The following is a 22447-nucleotide window of genomic DNA, read 5'->3' on the forward strand; positions in this document are numbered from 1 at the left end:
CAGCTGTAACACCTTGGGCAAGTTATCTATTAGTGAAAAATTTAAAAACCCTCATATTTACTAGTACTTCGGAATCTACAAAGCATTCTGAAGTATCTGCAAATATTTGACTGTCACAGCAAACCTTGAAGGTAGTTTTAATTCTCTCCATTTTACAAATGAGAAAGCTGAGACTCAAAAAGTTATTTTGAGCTATCAAACAGCTGGTACATGCCAGAGATAATACACCTAGATTTATTCTCAGAGGTACCTGAGACTCAATAGTTTTAGGGAATGTCCAAAGGTCACAGCAAGGACAAGAGTCCAATTTCCTTGACAGATGTTGGCAAGGATGCGGAGAAAGGGGAACCCTCCTGCACTGTTGATGGGAATGCAAGCTGGTGCAGCCACTCCGGAAAACAGTACGGAGGCTCCTCAAAAGGTTGAAAATAGAGCTACCCTACAACCCAGCAATTGCACTACTGGGTATTTACCCCAGAGATACAAATGTAGTGATCCAAAGGGGCATGTGCACCTCAATGTTTATAGCAGCAATGTCCACAATAGCCAAACTATGGAAAGAGCGTAGATGTCCACAACAGATGAATGGATAAAGAAGATGTGGTATATTATGGAATATTATCCAGCCATCAGAAAGATGAAATCTTGCCATTTGCAACGACATGGATGGAACTAGAGGGTATTATGCTAAGTGAAATAAGTTAATCAAGAAAGACAAGTATCATATGATCTTACTGATATGAGGAATTTGAGAAACAAGACAGAGGATCATAGGGAAAGGCAGGGAAAAATGAAACAAGATGAAACCAGACAGGAAGACAACCATAAGAGACTCTTAATCTCAGGAAACAAACAGGGTTGCTGGAGTGGAGGGGGGTGGGAGGGATGGAGTGGCTGGATGATGGACATTGGGGAGGGTATGTACTATGGTGAGCACTGTGAATTGTATAAGACTAATGAGTCACAGACCTGTACCCCTGAAACAAATAATACATTTTATGTTAATTTTAAAAAAAGATAATTAAAAAAAAAAAAAAAGAACACCGTTTCCTTCCTACTCCCCTAACCCAGTGCTACAACCAGGTATACAAACCTGGGGAGCTTTTTAAAAACACTGATGCCTGAACCCCATACCTACCTTTACCCCCCAAATTTAATTTATTTGGTCCTGCATGGGTGGAATCTAAGTATCAACATAATTTTAAGCTTTCTAGGAATGGCCACACTTGAGAATTACTGCCCTAATCCCAAGAGTCACAGATTAAGAAATGTCATGATTCAACCTTATTTTCTTATTCCTTGAGTGAAGCCATCTATTTTTTTTTTGTAAATTCATCACATTTACAAAGAAAAAGATCTTCTATTATTACAAATGACTGTGTAAGTTAAAATAATTTAATTTTTGTTACCTAAGAATAAATTTTTATGCAATATGCAATCAACGTCTTACTGGTCGAGACTGGATATGTGGCATGCATTAATAAAATTGCCCATAATAGTATACTGTGAACAAAAATAACTAAGAAAATTGAAGTAATCCTGTTTCTCTAAATGTCCCTGCTTGAGGATCTCAGAACTCCTTGGTTCTACCAAGATGAATTTACCTGGAGTGTCCTCTTATGAGGGTTTGGATATTGTACAGACTTGTTTCATAATATCTCCACTTCTCTCTGCTAATTCAACTCTTACCTGACCAAGTTCTTTCCTTAACCCTCAAACCTATGGTTATGGGTTTGAACTGTGTCTCCCAAAATAAGATATGTCAAAGTCCTAAACCCTAGTATCTCAGAATGTGATTTTATTTGAAAATAGTTTTTAGAAAGATAATTAAGTTAAAATGAAGTTATTAGGATGGGCCTTAATGCAATATGACTTGGGTCCTTCTAAGAAAGAGAAATTTGGAAACAAATTTCCAAATTCCAGCTAGGCTGTTCTGGCCTGTGCTTACTAAGAAGTTCACACACACACACACACACGACTATGAAAAGACACAGAGAGAAGATGTCCATCTACAAGCCAAGGAACACCTGAGGCTACCAGAAGTTAGGACAAGGGCCTGGAACAGATCCTTCCCTCACACCTTCAAAGGGAGCATGGCCCTACTAACGGCTTGATTTTGGACTTGTGGCCTCCAGAACTGTGAGACTATAATTTTCTGTTGTTCTAAGTCAACTAGTTTGTGGTACTTTGTTACAGGAGGTCTAGGAAACTAATTATCTGCCTTTCTCTAAACTCTTAAGTTTATACCCAGTTTATTTGGTAGAACTGTTCAATTTTTTAGCATATACATCCTACTGTCCTAATGAAATCAAAGCCTTTCGGGGGCAGGAACATCATTCATCTACCACTCTTAGGGAGAGACTGATCTCAGAAAAAGTATTCAGGAAACATTTGCTCACTTGATCACTTTCTGGAAAATGTTCAACAACCACTACTATTGTTTTAGAATTTAACAACCAGAAAATCACTTCTCCTACTTCCATAATTCTGTTACACAGGAATTAGCTTTTTTTAAAAAAAGATTTTATTTATTTATTTGACAGCGAGAACAAGAGCACAAGCAGGGTGGAGGGGTAGAGGGAGAGGGAGAATCAGACTCCTCACTGAGCAGGGAGCCCAACACGGGGCTCAATCCCAGGACCCTGGGATTATGACCTGAGCCAAAGTCAGACACTTAACTGACTAAGCTACCCAGGCACCCCCGGAATTATCTATTTTTAAATCAACATTCTTCTTCATGAGTTTTTGGTATATATACTATCATTTACTCTCTGGTACCCATAAGTGAAAAACTCACAATATCATATAATCTTATACTGTTTGGGACTGAGAGAGAGCTTACAGACCATCTAGTGCAAACCTAACGTGGTGTTTTCCTCAATGCATACATACCATTTCTCTTTTGTTTTTTTAATTTTTTTTTAAGATTTTATTTTTAAGTAATCTCTCCAGCCAACACAGGGCTCGAACCCACAACCCTGAGATCAAGAGTCACATGCTCCACTGACTGAGCCAGCCAGGCACCCTGCTCTCTCTTTTATGATAAATGCTACATTCTCCCTTGTCCATTGTATTAGTTACTGGCTTACAGGGCTCCTTCTCACCATGCCACCTCCCATTAGGCTATACACATTATCAGGGGTTGAGAGTCTCTCATTCATCCCCATTGCTTATCATGGTTCATAGTACATGCTCAATCAACAGTTCCTATTGTTTTCTCTTTCTTTGCCACTAGTCCATGAGCTTCTCCAAGACAGGAACTGGATCTTAGTTACCTTTGTATACCTAGAGTCTAGCACAGCAAGTAGCATAAAATAAATACAATAATATTTGTTGTTGATGTAATAAAAATGTTTCACTCACTATTTCTGTGCTAGGCTGTTCTAGCCTATGAAATTACTAAGAAGTTTAGATGCCCAACAATCAACAAGCAAAAAGTATCAAGACAAAAAAGAACCAACTTTTAGTCCAAAAGGAAAAATATATTGGCAAGTTACTTTGAGTTAAATGTTGAGGTATCTTAAATAGGTTAGGTCCTAAAGACCCCACAGCTGCCTGGGACGCCAGAAAGTAGAGATTCCAAACAGTTCTGTCTCAGAAATTCACTCAGGTAGCTCTCAAAAGAGCAGACATAATTTTCTGCTTAACTGACATACGTCCATTAACAGTACCCAAACCTCAAACAGACTAAGAACAACAGCCTGGCCAAGCATCTTGTCTCCACTGGTATAAAGAGAAGTCCAAGCCAGCATCAGAAAAACACTAATTCAGACTTCCAAAAAACTTCTCAGTTCCTAATAGGCTCCAGTGACTTCCTAAAGGAGTCCTTTAGGTTGTGTTGAAGCCCAGAGAAAGAGCAGAGCAACCCTAAAAAGACCTCACACATTTTCAAATTAGTGAAGCTCAGTGGAAGCTCAACAGCAGCTCATTCTTCCAACTTGAATGTCACCTCCACTCTGGAGCCTTCATTGCCTCTTCTTCCCCCTTCCCACTCCTTGCTTAGATAGTACTTGGTACATCTTTCTATTATACATTCATCACTGAACGTTATAATAATTTTAGTGTCTTTCTTTCCCGCTAAAGCAGACACACAATAATCACAGCTGCAAAAAGCAAAAAGCTGTTCTTTCCCATGCTAAGACCTCAGGTATCCTGGCTTATCCTAATCCCAGGAGAAAAAGGAAAAAGGGTGAATGTTTTAAAATGGCTGCCTGTTTACCATGTACTAAGAGCCATGGATTTGTATACTGTGATTGCTCTTTTTTTTAATTTAAATTCAATTAGCCAACATATAGTACAATATTAGTTTCAGATGTAGTGTTCTATAATTTATCAGTTGCATATAACACCCAGTGCTTTTCACCCAATTACCGCAACCCCCCACCAACTTCCTCTCCAGCAACCCTCAGTTTGTTGCCTATAGTTAAGAGTCTCTAATGGTTTTTCTCCCTCTCTGATGACTTCCCATTCGGTTTTCCCTCCCTTCCCCTATGATCCTCTGTGCTGTTTCTTATATTCCACATATGAGTGAAACCATATGATAATTGTCTTCCTCTGATTGACTTATTTCATTCAGCACAACACCCTCCAGTTCCATCCACGTCGATGTAAATGGTAAGTATTCTTTTTTAAAGTATCATGCTCTGGTCAGTATAGTAGGCAGATACACACAGACTTCAGAACACCCAGTCCTGTTTGTTTGAATCCTAGGCCTTAATCATCCTGAACAAGGGGCTAGACATTAGCATTAAAGAACCAGTGCTCTTCAGGAATCAGGAAAATTTCATACTCCTTAGAATAGTAAGGAACTTAGAGGTCGCCAAGGCCAAGTTCCTCATTTTACAGAGGGAAACTGAGGCCCAAAAAGGGGAAAGGATTTGGTCAAGGTCCCATAGTCTGCTAAAACCAAACTCATGTTTTGATTACTAGGTTCAATACAATTTCTAATGTATCTTTTCTCTTAAAAAAAAAATTCCAGGGGTACCTGGGTAGCTCAGTCAGTTAAGCGTCTGACTTTGGCTCAGGTAACGATCTTGGGGTCCTGGGATGGAGCCCAGCGTCGGGCTCCCTGCTTAGCAGGGAGTCTGCTTGTTCCTCTCCCTCTGCCCCTCCCCACACTTGTGCTCTCTCTCTCTCCCTAATAAATAAATAAAATCTTAAAAAAAAAAAATAAAAATAAATTCCAGGGGCACCTAGATGGCGCAGTCGGTTAAGTGTCCGACTCTTAGTTTCGGCTCAGGTCATGATCTCGGAGTTGTGAGATCCAGCCCCCCATCAGGCTCTGTGCTCAGCAGAGAGTCTGCTTGGGATTCTCTCTCCCTCTCCCCCTCCCTCTCGTGAGCATGCTCTCTCTCTCTAAAAATAAATCTTTAAAAAAATTCCAATCTCAAAAATGAGGATTTAGGGAGGTAATTTGTCCAAGGTCATATACCTAGTAGATGATGAAGTCAAAATCTAAACCTAGGACATTTCCTGGGAAGGCCCAGCCTCTAACTCTCCCTTACTTTCATGGTGAAGTTTTTGCAACTCCAGATATAAATGCAACTTCATTTTCTTTACCTTTAACTTCCTTTGAAGTTTGCTTCTAGTTAAATTTGCCAGATTAAAAACACATTAACATATGTTCCTACCTAAAATCACACTAAAATGATAGTAAAAGTGGGGCACCTGGGTGGCTCAGTCATTAAGCGTCTGCCTTCGGCTCAGGTCGTGATCCCGGGGTCCTGGGATCGAGCCCCACATCGGGCTCCCTGCTCCGCGGGAAGCCTGCTTCTCCCTCTCCCACTCCCCCTGCTTGTGTTCCCTCTCTCACTGTGTCTCTTTCGGTCAAATAAATAAATAAAATATCTAAAAAAAAAGAAAAAATGATAGTAAAAGTAAAAAACTCAACAAGGAAGAGAATGGGTAGCAGACATCAAAAGATGAGAGATTTCAACAAATTTTTAGAGTATACATACTGAATGGAGGATTTGTGACCTAAAAAAAAGAAAGGCAAAAGAAGATGTAATTTACAGCACAGTATGGTCCCTGGACAAGAGAGAGATGTGTGGTACCTGGACTACAGGATCACATCCCCTAGAAAGAATCACTGGATTAAAACACCTAAAAGAAAAGGCCTAGGAAGTATAAATCATTTGCCCCAAATCACATAAGGCTAACAAGAGCTTGAACCACGGTCTTCTCATTTTTGTTACCTTTCTGTAATGCATTTGCTATTAGTCAACTTAAGAAAAGACAGAACGACTCAATAGCCCATGTCACAAAACAAGGAGACAGAAGTGTTTCCCAATGTCTACCATTTGGCCTCCTTTACCAACTCCATAAAAGTCCTTTGTGTTTAGGTTCTCCCTGGTAAGAGCTTAGGCTATTCAAACAGTTGGGAATAAGAACCCCATATTCCAATTCATATTCCAATTGTCTGATTCTACAGTTCTGAAAAAGTAGGTTAACAGCACCTGACAAAATATGACAAAGCTTAGAAGCAAAAGATCTCAGAAGCACTGTTTCAGGTCAAAGTTGAGCTCATCCCCATTACCCATGATAGTGCGAGAGAAGCAGTTTTCATCCCTTTTTAGAACAGAACATGCCCTAAGGTAGGTGTTGTTACATCTGCTAACCAGCTAAAACAGATTCATTTGTAAGTGCCAAATTATAGGACTGCCTACAGTACCGATTAAGGCATTAACAACTCCAGACCATTTCTTAATACACAGCAATTACGTGAGTGCTACCGCTATTTGCACCTTACTCTCGTTTGAACTCTTATCCATCACTGCATTAAACACATCTACATACTCACTTTGTGGTTTTCTGATGTGCACAGAAAGAATACTGAATTAGGAGTCAGAAGAATAGTTCTAAACACAGATCAAGCTTTGAAGTCAGCAAACAGGTTTGACACCCAGTCCTTTTAATTACCAGCTGTGAGATCATAAATAGATCACTAATCTCTGGCCCTCAATTACTTCATCTGTAAAATGGGCCTTATACTACATGAGAGACCTGTTGTAAGGACTAAGTGAGAGTATATGGCTACTTGCACAGCAGTAGGGCACTGAACAAATGTTAGTTGCCTCTTTTGTTGATCACCTCGTATATGACAGGTACTTTCAACATTGGAAGGGCTAACTGAGGAAGTGTTTAGGGAGAGGAAGGATAGATGAACAAGTAAAATTACAATACAATACAGTACAAAAAAGTACAATACAATAAATGCTGCCATAGCTATTGGAATAAAGTATCACATAAACACTGAAAAAAAGGATATTCTGTCTGGAACAGAAGGAGAGTGTCAGGGAAGGTATCAGAGACAGATATTTTAACTGGGCCTTGAAGGTTGTTGAGCAGAAGTACAGCAAGCAAAGAAAAACATGTTACACAAAAGAAACTATGAGAAACAACTTAGGGAGACAATGAAAGAGGTATATATGGCTTATCTAAGCAACAGTGAAAAAACTTGAGAGAAGTGAATGAGTTATACAGAATGAGAAAATTAGCATAAGAGCCTACCCATAGGAATTTTTTGTGGAGAGAAAAGTGGTATGAGAAGCAAGGAGAGGTAGTCATCTTAGAAACTCATGAAGAAAATATTTACTAAAAAAGAAAAGAAACAAAATCACCACTGTGATTATAAAGGATTGTAATATGGAGAAGAGCTTGAATTTACTTTGTATGACCCAAGGGTCAGACTTACAAAGGTAGATGGAAATTAAAGAGTGACATAAAAATGGCCCAGGGATATTAATCACATACAGAGTGGAGTGTTTGGAATTTAAAAGGAAATATCCCTTCTTTAAGTGGTGAAATTAGCCCAGAGAACTCAAAGAAGACAATTCTTACCTACTGGTTAAGGAGCCCAGGCTTTCTCTTCCTCTTTGAGGACAGGACTTGACTTGATGGTCTTTTGATGCAACCAGGTTTGAGGAAGGTATTTCAGCCACTTCCTGAGGCTTTACACAATTCAATTCAACTTTAAAAGGGAACGCTAGCCCACACAAAAGCAGCCTAAAAAAGAAAACTAAACTAAAGCAGGTAACTGACTTTAGAGGAAAGTAGGCATGGGGCTTAAAGAGAGAGGGGTCATAGGGCTGCAGAACAACACAGGCATCAATTATGTGTTACTTCATTAATGGAGGAGTGCACTTGCTGGGATGAGCACCAGGTGATGTATGGAACTGTTGAATCACTATACTGCACACCTGAAACTAATGTTACACTGTATGTTAACTGAACTTTAAATAAAAACTTCAAAAAATGTAAAAAAAATTTTCTATTTTTTCCTTTGCAATAGGAATACACAGATTTGAATCAGACAAGACCTCTACCTTCAAGGAGTTCCCATTCTAGTAAGGTAGAAGACATGGCAATCAGTGATTATCTTTGAGTCATAAAGACCTGGATTCAAATCCTAAGTCTACCCTTTACTAGGTAAAGCAAGTCATTTCCTTTATCTAAACTCTATATTCCTTATCTGTGAAATTGAGGGCATCAGCCTAATTCAAAGGATTACTAAGCATTTGGTGAAATAATGTATTCAAAGCACCCAGAAGAATGTCTGATCTGTAGTATACATGATTAGTATGTATTTACTGAATTAATGGCTTATATGAGAGTATTCTTTTGGGAGAGGAAGAAGGAGGGAACCTATTAGCATTTCCCATAGTTGTCCCATAATCCTGGAACTTCTGAGGAAATGCTGTTTGCCTGACCATGCAGATTTTATGTTCTCTAGCTCTTGTGTATTAGAACCACCAACCCCATCCCAGGATTAAAAACCAGAAGGACGAACCCAGCAGGTGCCACACAATGACTAGGAATGAAGGAAATAGTCGTCTGGCCTGACCAAGGCAGTAAAGGGAAGCTGGCAGTAGAGCAAAGCTTAAAAAACCCAAGACCCAAAATTTCACAAATCCATCAGGTTAAAGACTATAAAAGCCTGATTAAATATAAATATAAATATCTCAGCAAAGTGGAGCTTGGATAAGATATTAGGGGCCACCAGGTATTTATGGACCTCTATGGGCCACAGTACTTCTCCATTTCAGGTAGTCATTCTTTCAATAAAAATACATTACATATCTACTGTAGGTCAGGTGTTTGGGGCAACAGAGGACTTAGACATGGTCCCAACACTTTGAGACATTTATGTCAGAGACTGAGATCACTATGAGAAAAGGTTTCACCACAAACGTTCTGACATACAGATATTCAGTGGCCTGCAGTCAGTGGTGATGAAAAGTACCATTACTTTTCCCATTTCCATTCTCCCTTCTGAGTTTCCCAGCCACCAAATTTCCTCTACCTTTTCTTCAATCAATTCACCACATTTAATGCCTGCCATCTCTACAGGCCCTTCACTGGACAGAAGAAAGAGCCTAACCACGGGCCACTAGCGTTTAGAACAGAAACCTGACTAACTGTAAAGCTCATACCTTACCCATCCCACCTACAGCCTCTGAATCAAACTTTACAAAATAGTCTTAAAGCCACAGAAGAATGAGTTCTGCTATATCTACTTTAAGTCTTTAGAGGAACAGTTCTAAGAAGATAGAACTAAGTCTTCTGAGAGGATCTCACATACTGAATACCTATTATGTACGAGGCACCATTTTGAATGCTTTACATACACTAATGTCCTCAAAACAGCTCTCTGCAAGGGAGTTAGTATTGTCCCAATTTTACAAAGGAAAAGCTGTGTTCACAGAAACTAAGTGACTTGCCCAAAAATCACACAGTCAATAGGTGATAAAGCGGGCGCCTGGGTGGCTCAGTTGGTTAAGCGACTGCCTTCGGCTCAGGTCATGATCCTGGAGTCCTGGGATCGAGTCCCGCGTCGGGCTCCCCTGCTCAGCGGGGAGTCTGCTTCTCCCTCTCCCGCTCCCCCTTGTGCTCTCATTCTCTATCTCATTCTCTCTCTCAAATAAATAAATAAATAAAATCTTTAAAAAAAAAAAATAGGTGATAAAGCTGAAATCCATAGGTGAATTGGCCATGTTCACTTTAATCTTCCTTTTTCCCACTGCATCTCACATTTTATCCTAATGATAACCCTGTAAGGCAGGTAAAAGAAATATCAGTATTATCCCATTTTACAAATGAGGAAGCTCATACTTGAGGAAGTTATACTACTTTCTCAGGAACAAGTCAGTAAGTGGCAGAGCCATGGTTCATACCCAGATCTTTTCTACTACTCCACATTTCCTCCTACACTGTGTCCTGCAGAGGCGTGTGGTGGAAATGTACTTAACAGAGAGTCCGACGTGCTGAGATGTGGTCCTGACTCTATAACTTACTGTATAACATTGAGTGAGTTGCTTTCCTTTCCAGCCCCAGCCCCGTATGTAGCAGCTGCTGAGATGTTGATGACCAAAAAAAACCCTACTGTCACTTATGAACTCCTTTTCAAGGAGGGAGTGATGGTGGTCAAAAAGGATGTCCACATGCCTAACACCCTGAGCTGGCAGACAAGCATGTACCCAATCTTCATATTGTCAAGGCCATGCAGTCTCTCAAATCATGAGGCTACATAAAGGAATACATTGCCTAGAGACATTTCTACTGGAACCTTACCAACAAGGGTATCCAGTATCTCTGTGATTACCTCCACCTGCCCCCTGAGATTGTGCCTGCCACTCTGCACCACAGCAGTCCTGAGACTGAAAGGCCACAGTCCAAAGGTCTGAAGGGAGAGCCACCTGCAAGACTCACACAGGGGAAGCTGACAGAGTCACCTATAGACAAAGTGCTGTGTCCCTTGGTGCTGACAAGAAAGTTGAGGCTGGGGCTGGGTCAGCAACTGAATTCCAGTTTGAGGTGGATTTGGTCGTGGATGGGGTCAGTCACCTCAGTAAAGTTGGAAAAGATTGTTTTGTGTTGAATAAATCTGTAGCCAGAAAAAAAAGTTTTTTAAAATATTAAGTGAGTTACTTTTCTTCTCTCAGCTCCATTTTCTCATTCATAAAATAAAGGTGTTGGATTGGATAACCCTTAGGTTGCCCTTCAGCAGGCAATCTAGGTTTTAATTAGTACCAACAAGTCTATGAGAAGTTTCTCTGATTTCCTTGCCACCCAGTAGTAACTTTCTAAAAGAAACAAACATTAAATGTTATTTGTAGTATAGATAAGGTGAGAAGTGCTCAGCACCAGAGTAAACATTGTTCATTTGATTTCATTCCTTCCTTCCTCAAACACTCTAGATATAAACATAGAAAAGACCACAAGCAACCTAATAATGCAGCATTGGTACACCCAATAACTAGCAAATCTAACAGCATGCCAAGTATGTCTAGAAGTGAAGAGCAATGTCCATGGTGGGCCCTTCTTTCCACTGCTGGATCCACAACACTTCTACTCACTAGGTAATCTTTTTTCCTAGGTTGGGACATCAGCTCTGTTTCATTTTCAACAGACCAGGCTTATGACTTTAACTAAATCCCATTAGATATAAACAATTTACAAGAGACTTTTGACTAATACATCGGGGAAAAAATGAAATTTAACCCCATATATAAGTTCTTCCATGCCAGGAAATAAGAAAAGGGCAAGAAGCAGGATACAGGACTGGACAAATCACTTCCCTGTCTTAGTTTCTTATATAAAGTAAAGGAGAGAGTCCAAATCAATCCTAAACACCTTTCCCATTGTAACCTATTAGAAATTTATAAAAATCCTATATTTAGAAAATGTGACATATGTAAAAAAACAAAAAGTAGTAGGAAGAGACCACAGTGTTACAAATAAAATGACCTCACAGAAGAAAATAAAAAGGAATCAGTTATTCTGCCAAGGCAGAACGTAAAATATATATGGTCACATCACCCTGAGTACATATTAGTTGTAAGAGCAAAAAGAAATCTCTATATCCCTGCGACAGCTGAAGTAAACAATTCACATGAAAAGAAAAGACTGCAGAGGCAGAAACCATTGCTCATGAAATTAAATCAGAGCTTATCTAAATATGATCAAGCACCTGAGACCCGAAACAATTACTAAGAACCAGGGAATTCTTAGGAAGAAAGACAGTCCTAAGGGAGCACACTTCCCCTTGTCCTCAGAATAAAGTTCGTATTATTTTGGCCAAGCATTTTCAGTAAATATTTATTAATTTGCTAAATAATGAACCTCCACATACATTCGTTCATTTAACTCTTTCAACACTTTAGTAATTATACTTCTTATTTTACAGAAGAGGAGTCTGAAGCTTAAAGAAGTATAGAGACCTGGATAAGAACCCAATCTGTGACTCCAAGTTCAATGTACTATCTACCTCATCCCTATTATAATCTATCTCCTTCACTTGCACAGTTCCCTTATGCATACATTACCTGGTTTTATATCTCACAACAACCTTGTGAGGTAGACATTCACAATTCCTCATTTACAGACCCCTACCCACCTTTACAATTTTGAAATGGATGCTATTGGCTGCCTACCCAGCATTCATTCTCTTCTTCCTCCTTCCTAATAGAGCCCTGATTCTTATCCAGTATTCATCCTTCAGCAGCTTATGTTACTAAGGCATTTCTCAAATTTTAGCATGTTGTCAGAGTCATGATTACCTGAAGTGCTTATAAAAAAACAGATTCCTAGGCCCCATGCCCAGAGTTTTTGATTCAGTGGGTCTGGTACGCCCTGAGAATCTGCATTTTCAACAAGTTCCCAAGTGACTACACTTTGGAAACCACTATCCTAACTAAGGTAATGCTGACCCTAAACCTAGCTCCAGAGGTAGTTTTTTTTTTTTTTTTTCAGATTTTATTTATTTATTTATTTGTCAGAGGGAGAGAGGAAGAGAAAGAACACAAGCAGAGGGAGCGGCAGGCAGAGGGAGAAGCAGGCTCTCCGCTGAGCATGGAGCCCAGTGTGGGACTCTAGATCCCTGGACCTGGGGATTATGACCTGAGCCAAAGGCAGGCACTTAAACAACTGAGTCACCCAGGCATCCCAGCCAAAGGTAGGTCTTGATTCTACATTTAAACCATAGTATTCAAACCATTCTCTTTGACAGTCATTAGTTCAAGAACTCAGGCTTAACCAATTAGTTTCTGGTAGTCTCTGAAACTCTCATAGTTCAGGGATGGGCAAGTGCCTAAGTTGATCCAACTGGACTAAAGAATTTTTTTCCCCATTTTGGGAGATGAAGTCAGTGTCCATCTCTCTTTCTCTGCCTCTCTCCCTATCTCCCTCCCTCCCCTTCCCCTTCCTCTCTGTCTCTATGTATCTCTCTCATCCATTGGTTAACAAAACAAACTTACCTCCTCGACTGTTCCTATCAGCCACCATGATGAAAGCCAGCTTGGAGAATATATATACACACACACATTTCTCAGACTCCCTTCTAAGCGTGATTTAGGTTTTGCTAATCAGATGCTCTCACTACTGACTTGGAATGAAATTAGATAAGTGGAAAGACTGGACACAGGACATCCCTCTTGGAGCAAACTGCACAGAGGCAGCATGGTTCTAGATCTAGCAGTTGTGGCAACAGCTTCCTGATTCTGCAGCTTCGAGACTATGGCAAAGACAGTGGCATCCTTGACAGCTCAGTTCTCCAGTGCAGTTTGAGGATTTTTTCCTGGAAACTCAGCCTGGGTCCTTTTCTTCTACTTTCCCAAAGGCTCTTTAATCTCTCTGGCACCCTCTAATAAAGCATTTTTCCTTGAACCTGCTAGAGTGGATTCTGTTACTTGCCCCTGTTAATAAGAAACCTGACCAATAAACTGCCCTACACTAAAGATAACATTTATTATTTACTATTATGTTCTCTTAACAGCTGACCCTTTCCTTCCTTGTCTTTGCAGCAACTCTTTCCTCAGTCCGCAATGTCTTCCCTCAAAATCATCCCATTTGCAAAAGCTATCCACTTCTTCCATAAAGAGATTTACATACAAAGGAATTAATCACAAAAGAAAGGAAGTAAATAAACATGACAGAGGAGACTAAGCCCTAAAGAAAGAGCAGTGTGACATCTGGCAGAGAAGGGGCAAGGAGGAAGGAGAGGGTATTTCATGTGTAAAGAACATTCACAAGGGCATTAAAGTGCCTCTTGCCACCAAGGCCTTACCCTATGAATTCACAACTTCTTAGAGTTGGAAATGATGCCACAGCATATACTGGTGTTTGCTCAATAAATTAGTACTGAATACGAGTGATTTTCAGAGTCAGTTGTCAGGAATTACTAAGCCTTAATAACTGTCTATAAAAAAAAGCTATACTAGGAGCCACAAGGAAATTCCCATAGTGAGATCACAGTCTCCTACCCATGAAGATTTATAATGTAGAAACAAATATAACTGAAAAGATCAAGGACACAATACAAATAATATAAAGACAAGTGCAATTCATATAAACAACTACAAAGAAAAAAAGATTCAAGTCTTTGGAGTATCTAAAAGTAGGTATTTTGGGGCGCCTGGGTGGCTCAGTCAGTTAAGCGTCTGCCTTCAGCTCAGGTCACAATCCCAGGGTCCTGGGATGAGTCCCACATCAGGCCCCCTGCTCAGTGGGGAGCCTGCTTCTCCCTCTCCCGTTCCCCCTCCTTGTACGTGTTCTCTCTCTGTCAAATAAATAAAATATTTAAATTAAAAAAATAAATAAAACTAAAAGTAGGTGTTTTTCAGAGGAGATTTTCCCTAAGAGAATTCATTAATTCACTAAATATTTACTAAGCAACTACTATGCGCTAAAAACTACTCTAGGTGCTGAGAATACAGGGAAGCAAGCAGACAAAATCCTTGCTTTCACAAGGTTCAGATTCTAGCTGAAGGAGAAATAGAAACAAAGGTTTCAAGGACAGAGCTGTAAATTAAAGCACTGGTCATTAGGCTCGTTTTAGCTTCCTTATGCTGTAATAATAATAATTAGGCAACAGTTGCTGAACACTTGTTATGTGCCCGAATCTGCTAAGTGTTTTACGATTATTGCCTCATGTAATCCCAGTAACAAACCTGTGAAGCAGGTACTGTTATTAGTACCATTTTAAGGATAAGGAAGCTAAAACTACAGAGGTTAAGCAACTCTCCCCGGATCACAGTCAGGAAGAGACAGGGCCACAAGATTCAAAGTCAGGTCAGTAGCAGGGGTTTTAAATGTTGCATAAAATGGAGAAGGGACAACATTACATTTACATGAGACAGATCTTTACTAAAATGGGAGGCCAGGAATTATTAATTTGGCATGAGCCACAGAGAACAAAGGGAGAGGCAGGAAAGCAATGATTGGCTGACCTGGATCCGTCTAGGTCAGGCCTGGCATTTGGTCCCTCTGCATTTCTAAGTTCTCATGAATGTGGATGCTGAGGCAGCAGCCCAAAGCCTTCCTCATTTCCATCTCAATCTCCAGGAAGAATTACAATGAGAACAAGAGCTATTGAGGCAGAGAACAGACTGTGAATATTAAAGTACACACCAGGCAAGAGCCGGCAAAAGAAATGAGAGGTTTTCCTTTTGGACCTAACAAAGTGTAACAGTCAAACCCTATTCACTCACCTACCATACACACTCTGCACCAAACAGTACCTTTTCAAAGAGCTTTTCCAAACCCTTCAATTATTATTTACTTCTTCCTATCCCCTATGCATTTATGAGGTATCTCTTAAGTACCAGACTCTGAGCTAGGCACCACAGGAATATAATGAATAAAGCACAATCCGCAACCTTGGGGAACTAAATCTAATGGAGAAACAAGTACATACAGTGGGATTCTTACTGAGTATTAAGTGATATCAAAAAATGCCATTTAAGTTAACTGATGAGAGATCAAAATTTCCTAGTAAATTTTTTAAAAAAAATTGATTGGGACTTGGGGCACCTGGGTGGCTCAGTCGTTAAGCGCCTGCCTTCGTGGCTCAGGTCATGATCCCAGGGTACTGGTATCGAGTCCTGCATCAGGATCCCTGCTCAGCGGGAAGCCTGCTTCTCCCTCTCCACCCCCCTGCTTGTGTTCCCTCTCTCGCTGTGTCTCTCTCTGTCAAATAAATAAAATATTTTAAAAAATTGATTGGGCCTTTAATTTATCAAGATAAACGTAAAACAAATTTTTCTAATTCTTAATATTTAAAAAAAATTTAAGTTGTAATTGCCTATAAGGTAATTCTTAAACCAAAGAACATCTGTCACTTCACATTTGGCTTTCAAAACATGTTAAGAGGATCAATTTTGTAAAAATATTCAAGAGCTTCACCAATCTTTCCCAAAGGTCTCTTTTAATCCTTTGTTACTCAAATCATTGTCCTCTGAATCTCCTATTATGTCATTACTCGTGTTAATTTCCCCTTCAGTTTTAAACTGGTCTAACTCTACCTAATCCTCATTTGTCAATGATTTTTTTTGTGTGTGAGTCAAGCCATTCTCCAATATTGCCTTATTTCAAATTCATAAAAGTCTTCATGTTTTGCGGAATTGTGGCTTTTTTCTTTTTTTGGGTCAGTTTCCATTTTAGAATCTATTTGTTAATTATCCTACCATTAGAAAGGCACTTATTGAGAAAGAGAGGTGAAGAGGACAGAGTCCAACAGAGAGCAAAGAGGGATGCTTGAGTGGGGATTAATTTTATAAGTGATCAGTTCCTATGGATAACAAATGAACTTCTAATTATAGTGCAAAGGACACAAAGAATGCTACGGACATTCAAAAAAGCTTAATAAATAGTTGAGTAGATAAGTAAAATTGTCATTCAATCATTCAACAAGGGGGCGCCACGGTGGCTCAGTCATTAAGCATCTGCCTTCGGCTCAGGTCATGATCCCAGGGTTCTGGGATCAAGCCCCTCATGGGCTCCCTGCTCGACAGGAAGCCTGCTTCTCCCTCTCCCACTCCTCCTGCTTGTGTTTCGTCTTTTGCCGTGTCTCCCTCTGTCAAATAAATAAAATCTTAAAAAAAAAAAAAATCATTCAACAAGGATTAATTGACAGCCTACTACATGCCACACACTGCTCAAGATGCTGAGTACATAGTAAGGAATGAAAAAAAGTACTACCCTGTTTTAGTCCATTCAGGCTGCTATAACAGAATACCCTAGCCTGGGTGGCTTACAAAAAACAGAAATTTGTTTCTTACAGTTCTGGAGGCTAGGCAGTTCAAGATCAAAGCACCAGAAAATTCAGTGTCTGGTGAGAACTCTCTTCCTGGCTCATCGATGCTGCCTTCTCACTGTGCCCTTGCATAGCAAAAGGGGCAAGGGAGCTCTCTGTGGTCTCTTTTATGAGAACACTAATCCCATTCATGAGGGTCCCATCCTCATGACCTAATCACCTCCTAGAGACCCCACATCCCCAATCATCACATTGGGCATTGAGATTTAACATATAAATTTGGGAAAGACATAAACATTCAGTGTGCAGCACACCCTCAAGGAATCTGTAATCATGCGTGGGTAGATGAGGCCTGGAAGACTCCATGGAAGACATGGCATCCAAGCTGATCTTGAAGAATGAAGAGTTTTAATAGCAGAGAGGGAAAAGATATTCTAGGCTGAGGAAATAGAATGATATGACATATGAAAGTGAATGAAACTTAAAGTCTTTTTAGAGAGATGGAGTAGGGTAGGGAAAAATAAGGATGAAAAAGTAGGTGGGGTCAAATTATAAAGTTTCCTGAAAAACTCAGTTTTACACATTATCTTACAAGTAATGGGGACACAGTGATTACTTTTGAGCAGAACAGTAACAGGATCAGAAACATTATTCCAGGCAGAATAATGAATGAATAAGAAGGCAGAAAGACTGGTGACCAGGACACTAGTAATGAGGTAGTTAAAAGCCTAGAGAAAAGATGATTATGGTCTAAACCAAGCAGAGGAGACAGAAAAATAAAAACAAATTTGAAAAAAATTGCAGAGATAAAACTGCCAAGGCTTAATAATCCTTGATAGTGTGAGCACATTCATTCAGCAAATATTTACAACACTTACTATGTTCCACACACTGCGCTAGGTGTTGAGGTACAGTGGTGGACAAAAGAGATGCAATCTTTGATTCCATGAAACTGGAAGTCTAGACATACAACAAACAGTCAAGTAAGTATAGAATTACAGATCATTACAAATGCCATTACAGAAAATAACAAAGTACTGTGAGAGGATAATGGGGAGGGGGGGTCCTCTTTAGATTAGACAGGTCCTGGCTCACACTTGTTTTCTAAAAGAAACGAAAAGGGGGGAGAGAGAAACCAGACTTGTGAAGAAGCCAGAATTGGGGAAAAACATACAAGGGGAGAACAGGTAATGAAGACCTTGAGGCAAGAAAGATTTTCTCAAACTTCGCAGAACAGGAAAAAAAAAATGCCAATCACTCTGAAGCACAGCCAGTGCCATGGACAGTGGCACAAGATGAAGTTAGAGAAACAAAAACAAGGACCGGGTCTCTCAGAACCTTACAAATCTAATTTAAGATTTTATATTTTCTCCTAAATAAAACAAAAAGCCTTTACAGGTTTTAAGCAAAGAGTTCATTTAGAAGATGACTATAGTAGTCTAGGGTCGAGATAGTGGTAGCGTGGATTAGAGAGGTGACAACAGACATGGAGAGAGGTAGATGGATTCAAGAAATACATAGGAAATAAAATTGCTAAGATTGGGGGTGGAGTACACGTGAAGGATAGGAGAGAAGGAGGTATCAGGGGTGAATCTTAAATTTGTGATTTGAGCTACTAGGGAAACAAAGATGCCACTAAGACAGGGGTAAGTGAGGGAGGACTGAGTTTGTGGGAAAAGATCAAGAATGCAGTTTTAGAGCACATTAAGTAGGAAATGTAAGACCTCAAAGTGGAAATATCAAGTGGGTAAGTGGATATATGGGTCTAGAGTTAAGAGGAGAGGTTTAGGCCAGGGATATCTGGAAAAATATGGGAGTTGCCAGCATATATATGGTATTCAAAGGCAGGATAATGAATGAGATCAAGTACAAAGAGTCTGGCATAAGAGAGGATCTCACCCTTAAGGAATTCCAACATTAAAAATAAACTAAATAAAATCAAGATAGAAAAAGGGCACAAAATTAACTGAAGAATGATCAGAGGGAGGAGGCAAATGAAGAAAGTAATATGACAGAAGGCAAAAGAATATTTTAAAAAGAGAGTAACCAAAAAGGTAAATAGAGAGATCCAGTACTATGAGAATGAAAAGGAAATACCATGGCTGCTAACATAACAAAACGAAAGATATCCAGGCATTAAGAGCCCCTGATGAAAGAACACACTGATACCTAGAATGTGGTCATGTAAAACAAACAAAAAAAACAAAGAAAAGAAAAACCTGAATCTGAATTAGCCTCTAGATACTAATTTACATGTAATATACAGGACTGAGGAACTTGTTAAACTATAAAAGGGAGATGCAAAATCCAGACAGTGGGAAACTCTACAGAACAATGTGGTCTCTTCAACAAATGAACTGAAAGGGAGGAGAAAGAGATTGAGAGGAACTTTAGAGATTAAAAGAAACAGAAAAGACCTATCAACCAAACTCTCTGTGTAGTCCTTATCTGGATTCTGCTTCAAACTGTTAAAGAAGAGAAAAAGTATGACATTTGAATCACAACTGAATATTTTTATGACATCAACGGATTACTGAGTATTGGTTTTTGGTTGCTTTTTTTTTTTTTTTTAAGATTTTATTTATTTATTTGACAGAGAGAGACACAGCAAGAGAGGGAACACAAGCAGGGGGAGTGGGAGAGGGAGAAGCAGGCTCCCCGCAGAGCAGGGAGCCCGATGTGGGACTCGATCCCAGGACCCTGGGATCATGACCTGAGCCGAAGGCAGTCGCTCAACCGACTGAGCCACCCAGGCGCCCAGGTTGCTTTTTTTTTTTAAGTAGATTTGGCACCACGGAGGTCATTGTAGGCCTTGGTAAGAGTGGTTGTGATGAGGTGGTTAAGGGTAGAAGCAGACTGGAGTAAGCTTTCAGGTAAACAGGAGGTAAGAAACTGGAAGCAGAACTTGTAAACAGCTATTTAAGGAAGAGTGGCTTTGAATGAGAGCAAAGACAGGGTTTTAGCGGGAGGCTGACACAGGATCTCAGGAGGGCTTTTGTTTGGTAGGGAAGGGGAAAATTGTTGTCATTTAAATAGAACACTTGAATGCTGCTTATGATAACTCAATAGAAAGTAAAATGTAAAGAGGCAGTGAAGTGAAGTTTCTAAGATGGGACCATGGGAAGTAATCTAAAAGCATGTGAAGGAGCAGGCCTCTCCTTGGAAGAGAAACCGGCAAAGGCAAAAATGGGTGCAAATCCAAGTAGATTCTTAGATTCAGTAGTAGGAATATGAAGCTTCTATTTTATCTGTGATATGGGAAGCAAAGTAGGGTAGGGAGTTTGGGGGTGGGGGGTGAGAAGAAACCCAGAGGAAAGTATGACAGGTGGAGATTGAAGGCAGAATTGAAGATAACCCTGAATTCCAGAGCCAAAAACACAGGGGGAAAAAACCAGGTTTTTGGAAATAGAAAATGAGTGAATTGAATAGATTAATTCTTGAAGAAATCATTAAAAGAAAGACTGTAGTGGTATTTTCTGTTTGCAGATATTAAATCCTGTCAAGCACCCATTTGGTCTTTATATCCCTTGACCCAGTAATCCTACCTAGGGGAATTTATTCTTTAAAAAAAAAAATCTTTTAAAGGAAAAAGCTATATGTAGTGTTAGAGATAAAATTACAGTATGATTTATAACAGGAAAAGAAAACCCAAATGATTGTGATGGCTAGTTTTATGTGACAACTTGGCTAGGCTACAGTGTCCAGTTACCTAATTAAATCTAGGTAATAATCTAGGTACTTCTGTGAAGGTATTTTGTAGATGTATTAAACATTTACAAGTCAACTGACATTAAATAAAGGGGATAATTCTTCCTAATCTAATGGTAGGCTTCATCCAATCAGGCTGAATGACCTCAAGAGCAAAACTGAGGTTTCCCACAAACGAAGAATTCTATTTCTGTTTCTCTAATAGAACACTGACTGGTAACAATGGTTTTAGGCAAATTATGGAATATCATCTAAAATTTTATAATGAGCACAAAGAAATAACATGGGGAAATACTTATAAGTCAAAAAAAGGCAAACAACAAATTTAGGTCTACATTGTGATTACAACTATGTAAACATGTATGTTTATATGTAAGAAAAAAAAACAAGTGTTTATTCATTAGAGTAATGGAATCCTGGCTGAATTTTAAATTTATGAATAGTGTTATGAAATAGTCTGTGAAACAGAGCTCTGTTATTTTTAATGGAAGAAAGTTAGTAACATTATTGTTAAGCCTTATTAAAATTATGTAGCACTTCAAAGAAACTCCTAATAATCTAAAAGGAAACCACCAATTTTGGAAATGTTGTCTTGGATATTATAAAAAGAATGGACCCTCTGGAAGGTAAATATGCCTACAAGGGCCTCAATCTAATGCCATTTTTCAGTAACATAGAATTCTTCAAATCAAATAAAATGAAGAAAGACCCAGAATGGCAAAGAAGCCAGTGATCAACTTGATCAGCTTAAGAATTTCCCACAACCTTAACTAGCTAGCTAGCTAGCTAGCTAGCCAGCATCAGGGCATGCATCCAACTTTGACTCAGATCAGTTATTTGTACTGGGTAGCTAAATATTTAGCACACTAAGGTTTCTTCTCTCCTTCCCTCTCCCAACACCAGGCACTGAAAGGATTCTTTATGAACTTGAGAAAAACCAAATGCTCTCAGTAAAGAAGTCATATGGACCTCAGTTTGATGCTGGCTCCACTTTCATTCTTTCAAACAAAACATATTTATTGAGTGTCTACTATATGCTAGGAACTGTGAATATAATGGTGAGCAGAAAAAGATAATTTTTATTTTAAGGAAAAGGGTACTATATTAAAATTCATTCTCTTTAGGATGCCATGCCTTAAAGAGAAATAATTCTCTAGAGCTTAGGGTCTGATAGGGCAGATAGAGATTACTCAAATAATGCCACAGTGTAATGGGTAAAAGTATGGTTCAATGTAAATAAATAATGATACAAATGCTGAAGTGTTTAAGAGTGAAGTGCACTGGGGTCTGCAACTTATTTGGAATGGATTCAAAATAAGATGGATTGATGAATGGATTAAGGGATGGATAGATATTCAAATACAGCAAAACATTACAAAATCTAAATAATGAGTATACGGGTATTCGCTGCACGTACTTCCCTCCTAATACTTTATTATAATTTTTAAACATACAAAAAAGTTGAAAGAAGTGTACCATGAAACAGTTTCAAGAGGAGTCAACCTACAGGATTTTTTTTTATTCTTATGTTAATCCCCATACATTACATCATTAGTTTTAGATGAAGTGTTCCATGATTCATTGTTTGTGCATAACACCCAGTGCTCCATGCAGAACATGCCCTCCTCAATACCCACCACCAGGCTAACCCATCCTCCCACCCCCCTCCCCTCTAGAACCCTGTTTGTTTTTCAGAGTCCATCGTCTCTC

The 22447-nt window shown here is 39.3% G+C and overlaps 1 protein-coding gene and 1 pseudogene across 3 annotated transcripts in view; one reads left to right on the top strand and one right to left on the bottom strand.

The window, feature by feature from the left end:
• The window catches only part of PAK1 (p21 (RAC1) activated kinase 1), a 140755-nt gene that overhangs the window by 107072 nt on the left and 11236 nt on the right, over positions 1 to 22447 (bottom strand). The window lies entirely within an intron of this gene.
• LOC102749960 (small ribosomal subunit protein eS10 pseudogene) lies at positions 9918 to 10850 on the top strand (annotated as a pseudogene).

The sequence above is a fragment of the Leptonychotes weddellii genome, chromosome 11 (assembly GCF_054177405.1).
Source record: "Leptonychotes weddellii isolate Sample4059 chromosome 11, ASM5417740v2, whole genome shotgun sequence".
NCBI lineage: Eukaryota > Metazoa > Chordata > Mammalia > Carnivora > Phocidae > Leptonychotes > Leptonychotes weddellii.